General features: G+C 38.5%; 1 pseudogene; it reads right to left on the bottom strand.

Annotated features, from left to right (window-relative positions):
- Positions 1-7,601: 7,601 nt before the first annotated feature.
- LOC103015246 (60S ribosomal protein L32-like) lies at positions 7,602-8,008 on the bottom strand (annotated as a pseudogene).
- Between the last annotated feature and the right edge of the window lie 1,410 nt (positions 8,009-9,418).

The raw sequence follows: 9,418 nt of genomic DNA, 5'->3' as shown, positions 1-9,418 counted from the left end.
AGGAAGCTGTGAAGGAGGAAAAGTTTCCACACACTAAGAAGTCCCTTCACTGGTGGAAAAGAGGGGTGGGTGGGGGGAAAGCTTTGGAGCAAAGGAGGAGAGTGCAGCAACAGAGGTGCAGAGGGCAAAGTGGAGAGATTCCCACACAGAGGATTGGTGCCGACCAGCACTCACCAGCCTGAGAGGCTTCCCTGCTCCCTCACCAGGGTGGGTGGGGGCTGGGAGCTGAGTCTTAGGCTTCGGAGGTCAGACCAGAGGGAAAGGACTGGGGTTGGCTGCATGAAGACAGCCTGAGGGGGGCTAGTGCACAACTGCTAGATGGCAGGGAGCCCGGGAAAAAGTCTGGAAATTCCTAAGAGTCAAGAGACCATTGTTTCCGGGTGAGGAGAGGAGATTCAGAACACCACCTAAACGAGCTTCAGAGACCAGCGTGATATGCGGCTATCAGTGTGGACTCCAGAGACAGGCATGAAACGTTAAAGCTGCTGTTGCAGCCACCAAGAATCTTGTGTGCAAGCACAGGTCACTATCCACACTACCCCTCCCAGAAGCCTGTGCAGCCCACCACTGCCAGGGTCCTGGGAAACAGGGACAAAATCCCCACAAGAACACATGGCACGCTTCAGGAAGTTGTAATGTCATGATGGCTTCTGCCGCCTCAGGCTCACCTTTCATTCCATACCCATCCGTCCCCCTGGCCTGAGTGAGCCAGAGCTCCCTAATCAGCGGCTCCTTCAACCCTCTCCTGACTAGGCAAAGAACAGACACCAGAGGGCGACCTACATGCAGAGGCAGGGCCCAAATCTGAAGCTGAACCCCAGGAGCAGTGCAGACAAGGAAGAGAAAGGGAAATTTCTCCATGCAGCCTCAGGAGCAGTGGATTAAATCCCCACAGTTAAATTGATGTACCCTGCATTGGTGGAATACCTGAATAAACAACGAATCATCCCAAGCTGAGGCAGTGGAATTTATGAGCAACTGTAGACTTGGGGTTTGCTGCATGCCACTGAATAGATTCTGATTTTTATGTTTATCTTAGTATAGGTTTTAGTGCTTGTTATCATTGTTGGATTTGTTTATTGGGTTGGTTGCTCTCTTCTTTTTTATTTATTACTTTTTAATTTTTTAATTTAAAAATATTTTAAAATTTCTTATTTTAATAACTTTTTATTTTATTTATGTTTTCTTTCTTTTTATCTCCCTTTTCTTCTGAGCCGTGTGGCTGACAGGATCCTGGTGCGCTGACTCGGTACTAGGCCTGAGCCTCTGAGGTGGAAGAGCCGAGTTCAGGACATTAGACCACCAGAGGCCTCCCAGCCACAGGTAATATCAATCAGGAAGGGCTCTCCCAGAGACCTCCGTCTCAATGCTAAAGCCCAGCTCCACTCAACAACCACCAAGCTCCAGAGCTGGACACCCCATACCAAACAACTAGCAAGAAAGGAACGCAACCCCACCCATTAGCAGACAGGCTACCTAAAATCATACTAAGTTCACAGACACCCCAAACACACCACCAGATGTAGCCCTGCTTACCAGAAAGACAAAATCCAGCCTCATCCTCTAGAACACAGGCACCAGCCTCCTACAACAGGAAGCCTACACAACCCTCTGAATCAACCTTACCCACTGGGGGCAGACATCAAAAACAATGGGAACTGCTAACCTTCAGCTTGTGAAAAGGAGACCAAAAACACAGTAAGTTACGATAAATGGGAAGACAGAGAAATATGCAGCACATGAAGGAGCAAAGTAAAAACCCACCAGACCAAATGAAGAGGAAATAGCCAGTCTACCTGAAAAACAATTCAAAGTAATGATGGTAAAGTTGATCAAAACTCTTTGAAATAAAATGGATAAAATACAAGAAACGTTTAAAAAGGACCTAGAAGAACTAAAGAGCAAGCAAACAATAATGAACAACATAATAAATGAAATTAAAAATTCTCTAGAAAGGATCAATAGCAGAATACTGAGGCAGAAGGATGGATAAGTGACCTGGAAGATAAAATAAACGAAATAACTACTGCATAGCAGAATAAAGAAAGAAGAATGAAACAAACAGAGAACAGTCTCAGAGACCTCGGAGACAATATTAAATGCACCAACTTTCTAATTACAGGGGTCCAAGAAGAAGAAGAGAAAAATAAAGGGACTGAGAAAACATTTGAAGAGATTATGGTTGAAAAATTCCCCAATGTGGGAAAGAAAATAGTCAGTCAAGTCCAGGAAGCACAGAGAGTCCCATACAGTATAAATCCAAGGAGAAATACGCCAAGACACATATGAATCAAACTATCAAATCTTAAATACGAAGAAAAAGTATTAAAAGCAGCAAGGGAAAAGCAACAAATAATATAAAAGGGAATTCCCATAAGGTTAACAGCTGATATTTCAGCAGAAAAACTACAAGCCAGAAGGATGTGGCAGGACATATTTAAAATGAAATGGAAAAACCTACAACCAAAATTACTGTACCCAGCAAAGATCTCCTTCACATTTGATGGAGAAATTAAAACATTTACAGACAAGCAAAAGCTAAGAGAATTCAGCACCACAAAACCAGCTTTACAACAAGTGCTAAAGGAACTTCTCTAGGCAGGAAACACAAGAGAAGGAAAAGACCTACAATAACAAACCCAAAATAATTAAGAAAATAGTAATAGGCACCAACATATCGATAATTACCTTAAATGTAAATGGATTAAATGTGCCAATCAAAAGACATAGACTTGCTGAATGGATACAAAAAAAAAGACCTGTATGTATGCTGTGTATAAAAGACCCACTTCAGACCTAGGGGCACATACAGACTGAAACTGAGGGGATAGAAAAAGATATTCCATGAAAATGAATATCAAACGAAAGCTGGAGTAGCAATTCACATATCAGATAAAATAGACTTTAATAAAGACTATAGCAAGAGACAAAGAAGGACACTACATAATGTTCAAGGGATCAATCCAAGAAGAAGATATAACAATTTTAAATATTTCTGCACCCAAAATAGGAACACCTCAATACATAAGGCAAATGCTAGCAGCCAAAAAAGGGGAAATTGACAGTATCACAATCATAGTAGGGGACTTTAACACACCACTTTCACCAAAGGACAGATCATCCAAAATGAAAATAAATAAGGAAACACAAGCTTTAAATGACACATTGAACAAGATGGACATAATTGATATTTACAGGATATTCCATCCAAAACCAACAGAATACACTTTCTTTTCAAGTGCTCATGAACACTGTCTAGGATACATCACATCTTGGGACACAAATCAAGCCTTGGTAAGTTTAAGAAAACTGAAATCATATCATGTACCTTTTCCGACCACAATGCTATGAGAGTAGATATCAATTATGGGAAAAACAGCTGTAAAAAATACAAACACATGGATGCTAAACAATACACTACTAGATAATCAAGAGATTATTGAAGAGATCAAAGAGGAAACAAAAATACCTGGAAACAAATGACAATGAAAACAAGATAATCCAAAACAAATGGGATGCAGCAAAAGCAGTTCTAAGAGGGAATTTTATAGCAATAAAATCCTACCTCAAGAAACAAGAATAATCTCAAATAAGCAACCTAAACCTACACCTAAACAATTAGAGAAAGAAGAGCAAAAAACCCCAAAGTTAGCAGATGGAAAGAAATCATAAAAATTAGATCAGAAATATATGGAAAAGAAATGAAGGACACATTAACAAAGATCAATAAAACTAAAAGCTGGTTCTTTGAGAAGATAAAAAAAGTTGATAAACCATGAGCCAGACTCATCAAGAAAAAAATGAAGAAGACTCAGATCAACAGAATTAGAAATGAAAAAGGAGAAGTAACATTGGACACTGCCGAAATACAAAGGATCATGAGAGATTACTACAAACAACTATATGCCAATAAAATGGACCACCTGGAAGAAAAGGACACATTCTTAGAAAAGCACAACCTCCCGAGACTGAATCAGGAAGACATAGAAAATATGAACAGACCAATCACAAGCACTGAAATTGAAACTGTGATTAAAAATCTTCCAACAGGCAAAAGCCCAGGACCAGATGTCTTCTCAGGCGAATTCTATCAAACATTTAGAGAAAAGCTAACATCTATCCTTCTCAAACCCTTCTAAAATATAGCAGAGGGAGGAACACTCCCAAATTCATTCTACGAGGCCACCATCACCCTGACACCAAAACCAGACAAAGATGTCACAAAGAAAGAAAGCTACAGGCCAATATCACTGATGAACATAGATGCCAAAATCCTCAACAAAATCCTAGCAAACAGAATCCAACAGCATATTAAAAGGATCATACACCATGATCAAGTGGGGATTAACCCAGGAATGCAAGGATTCTTCAATATACGCAAATCAATCAATGTGATACACCATATTAACAAACTGAATGATAAAAACCATATGTTAATCTCAATAGATGCAGAAAAAGCTTTTGACAACATTCAACACACACTTATGATAAAAAACCTCAGAAAGTAGGCATAGAGGGAGCTTACATCAACATAATAATGGCCATATATGACAAAGCTACAGCAAACATTTTTCTAAATGGTGAAAAACTGAAACCATTTCCACTAAGATCATGAATAAGACAAGGTTGCCCACTCTCACCACTATTACTCAACATAGTTTTGGAAGTTTTAGCCACAGGAAACAGAGAAGAAAAGGAAATAAAAGGAATCCAAATTGGAAAAGAGGAAGTAAAACTGTCAGTTTGCAGATGACATGATACTATACATAGAGAATCCTAAAGATGCTACCAGAAAACTACTAGAGCTTATCAATGAATTTGGTAAAGTAGCAGGATACAAAATAAATGCACAGAAATCTCTTACATTCCTACACAGTAATGATGAAAATTCTGAAAGAGAAAAAAGGAAACACTCTCATTTACCATTGCAAAACCTTCCTAAGGAGGCAAAAGATCTGTATGCAGAAAACTATAAGACACTGATTAAAGAAATTAAATGTCATCCAAACAGATGGAGAGATATACCGTGTTCTTGCATTGGAAGAATCAACATTGTGAAAATGACTATATTACCCAAAGCAATCTGCAGGTACAATGCAAACCCTGTCAAACTACCAAGGGCATTTTCCACAGAACTAGAACAAAAAAATTCACAATTTGTATGGAAACTCAAAAGACTCCAAATAGCCAAAGCAATCTTGAGAAAGAAAAACAGAGTTGGAGGAATCAGGCTCCCTGACTTCAGACTATACTACTAAGCTACAGTAATCAAGACAGTATGGTACTGGCACAAAAACAGAAATATAGATCAATGGAACAGGATAGGAAGCCCAGAGATAAACCCACACACATATGGTCACCTTATCATTGATAAAGGAGGCAAGAATGTACAATGGAGTTAAGACAGCCTCTTCAATAATTGGTGCTTGGAAAACTAGACAGCTACATGTAAAAGAATGATATTAGAACACTAACTAACACCATACACAAAAATAAACTCAAAATGGATTAAAGACCTAAATGTAAGGCCAGACACTATAAATGTCTTAGAGGAAAACATAGCCAGAACACTCTATGACATAAATCACAGCAGGATCCTTTTTGACCCACCTCCTAGAGAAAGGGAAATGAAAACAAAAATAAACCAATGGGACTTAATGAAACTTATAAGCTTTTGCACACAACGGAAACCATAAATAAGATGAAAAGACAACCCTCAGAATGGGAGAACATATTTGCAAATGAAGCAACTGACAAAGGATTAATCTCCAAAATATTCAAGCAGCTCATGCACCTCAATATCAAAATAACAGACAACCCAATCCAAAAACGGGCCAAAGACCTAGATAGAAATTTCTTCAAAGAAAAAATACAGATAGCCAACAAACACATTAAAGGATGGTCAGCATCATTAATCCTTAGAGAAATGCAAATCAAAACTACAATGAGTTATCACCTCACACTAGTAAGAATGGCCATCATCAAAAAGTCTACAAACAATAAATGCTGAAGAGGGTGTGGAGAAAATGGTATCCTCTTGCACTGTTGGTTGGAATATATATTGATACAGCCACTATGGAGAACAGTCTGTAGGTTCCTTAAAAAGTTAAAAATAAAACTATCATATGACCCAGCAATCCCACTACTGGACATATACCCTGAGAAAACCATAATTCAAAAAGAGTCATGTACCAAAATGTTCATTGCAGCTCTATTTACAATAGCCAGGACATGGAAGCAACCTAAGTGTCCGTCATCAGATGAATGGATAACGAAGATGTAGCACATATATACAATGGAATATTACTCAGCCATAAAAAGAAATGAAATGGAGTTATTTGTAATGAGGTGGATGGAGTTAGAGTCTGTCATACAGAGTGAAGTAAGTCAGAAAGAGAAAAACAAATACAGTATGCTAACACATATATATGGAATCTAAGGGGAAAAAAAAGGTCATGAAGAACCTAGTGGCAAGACGGGAATAAAGACACAGACCTACTAGAGAATGGACTTGAGGATATGGGGAGGGGGAAGGGTAAGATGTGACAAAGTGAGAGAGTGGCATGGACATATATACACTACCAAATGTAAAATAGATAGCTAGTGGGAAGCAGCCGCATAGCACAGGGAGATCAGCTCGGTGCTTTGTGACCACCTAGAGGGGTGGGATGGAGAGGGTGGGAGGGAGGGAGATGCAAGAGGGAAGAGATATGGGAACATATGTATATGTATAACTGATTCACTTTGTTATAAAGCAGAAACTAACACACCATTGTAAAGCAATTATACTTCAATAAAGATGTTTAAAAAACAACAACAACAAAACAAAAACAAAAAGAGTCATGTACCACAATGTTCATTGTAGCTCTAATTACAATAACCAGGACATGGAAGCAACCTAAGTGTCCATCAACAGACGAATGGTTAAAAATATGCGGCACATATGTACAGTGGAATATTACTTAGCCATAAAAAGAAACAAAATTGTGTTATTTGTAGTGAGGTGGATGGACATAGAGACTGTCATACAGAGTGAAGTAAGTCAGAAAGAGAAAAACAAATACTGTATGCTAACAGATATATACGGAATCTAAAAAAAAAAAATGTTTCTGAATAACCTAGGGGCAGGATAGGAATAAAGACGTATATGTAGAGAATGGACTTGAGGACACAGGGAGAGGGATGGGTAATTTGGGAGGAAGTGAGAGAGTGGCATTGACATATATACACTACCAAATGTAAAATAGATAGCTAGTGGGAAGCAGCCGCATAGCACAGGGAGATCAGCTCCATCCTTTGTGACCACTTATAGGGGTGGGATAGGGAGGGTGGGAGGGAGATGCAAGAGGGAGTGGATATGGGGATATATGTATACATATAGCTGATTCCCTCTGTTATATTGTGGAAACTAACACAGCATCTTAAGGCAATTATGCTCCAATAAAGATGTTAAAAAAAGAACACACTTAGGTGGCTTCCATATCTTAGCAACTGTGAATAATGCTACTGTGAACTTTGGGATTCATGTATCTTTTCAAATTAGTGTTTTTTTCGAGTTTCATGGTTTTATTAACACAAACACAATGTGCACCATGAGCTGTCTATTCATTTTCTTCGCTTTTCAGCCTGATATTGGGATTGGTGACTCTGATGGACAGCTGGGGTGCTCTTTCCGCAATGGTTTTGTGGTTCTTGGATAAGATATTGTGAATAATTTCAGCACAGTAAGATTTGTTGCACATCAGCAGCACTTCATGTTCCTTGATGCTGTGGACTAGGAACTTCCAGAAGCTGCTGGACAGCATGTGTTTGTTTTCTTGTTGCTCCCATAACTGATGTTGGGCATCAAGATCTGGCCCTTGAATCTCCTTCACACCCTGTTGTCAATGCCTCTGGGTTTCTGCCAGTTCCACTTAATTTTGACATATCAGTCTGACTGTTGTTGAATGAACTTCTTGGTCGTCCTTTTGATGATCTTGGACTTCACGAGGGATCTGAGAGCAGCCATGATGCTGAGTAGAAGATGACTTCCACCCCCATAGGGAGTGCCAAGGAAGAGAATGGCTTAAATTAGTGTTTTTGTTTCTTTCAGATATAAACCCAGGAGTGTGATTGCTGGGTAATATGGCAGTTCTATTTATAATTTTTTGAGAAACCTCTGTACTGTTTTACACAGCAGTTGCACCAATTTACATTCCCAGCAACAGTGTACAAGTGTTTCCTTTTCTCCACATACTCTCCAACATTTGTTATTTGTGTTCTTTTTGATGATAACGATTCTGGCAGGTGTGAGGTGGTATCTCATTGTGGTTTTGATTTGCATTTCCCTGATGATTAACGATGTTGAGCATATTTTCATCTGCCTGTTGACCATCTGCATGTTCTCTTTACAAAAATATTTATTCAGGTCTTCTTCTTATTATTAATCAGGTTGTTTGTTCTTTTGATGTTGAGATATATGTGCTGTTTATATATTTTGGTTATTAACCCCTTATCAGTCATATTACTTGCAAATATTTTCTCCCATTCGGCAAGTTATCTTCTTATTTTGTCGATATTTTCCTTTGCTGTGCAAAAGATTTTATGATTAATTAGGTTCCATTTGTTTATTTTTGCTTTTATATCCTTTTTTAGGAGATAAATTCAAAAATATTGCTATAATTTATGTCAAAGACTGTCAGCAAATGATCATACACCATGATCAAGTGGGATTTATCCCAGGGATGCAAGGATTTTTCAATATCCACAAATCAATTAATGTGATATACCACATTAACAAATTGAAGAATAAAAACCATATAATCATTTCAATAGATGCAGGAAAAGCTTTTGACAAAATTCAACATCTATTTATAATTAAAGTCTCTCCAGAAAGTGGGCATAGAGTGAACATACTTCAACACAATAAAGGCCAAATATGACAAACTCACAGCTAACATTATACTCAACAGTGAAAAGCTGAAAGCATTTTCTCTAAGTTCAGGAACAAGAAAGTTATCTTGAGAAATAAGAACAGAATTGGAGGAATCATGCTCCCTGACTTCAGACTATACTACAAAGCTACAGTAATCAAAACAGTGTGGTACTGGCACAGAAACAGACACGTAGATCAGTGGAACAGAATAGACAGCCCAGAAATAAGCCCATGCATCCATGGTCAATTAATCTATGGCAAAGGAGGAAAGCGTATACCATGGAGAAAATACAGTCTCTTTAATAAGTGGTGCTGGGAAAACTGGACAGCTACATGTAAAAGAATGAAATTAGAACATTCTCTAATGCCACATACAACAATAAACTCAAAATTGATTAAAATTCTAAATGTAAGACTGGAAACCATAAAACTCCTAGAGGAAAGCATAGGCAGAACACTCTTTGGTTTCTTTCGATTTAGTGGCTAAGAAAGGCCTCTTTGAGG

This window comes from Balaenoptera acutorostrata, chromosome X, assembly GCF_949987535.1.
Source record: "Balaenoptera acutorostrata chromosome X, mBalAcu1.1, whole genome shotgun sequence".
NCBI lineage: Eukaryota > Metazoa > Chordata > Mammalia > Artiodactyla > Balaenopteridae > Balaenoptera > Balaenoptera acutorostrata.
The sequence above is the reverse complement of the archived record's forward strand: the minus strand, read 5'-3'. Positions and strand labels throughout refer to the sequence as shown.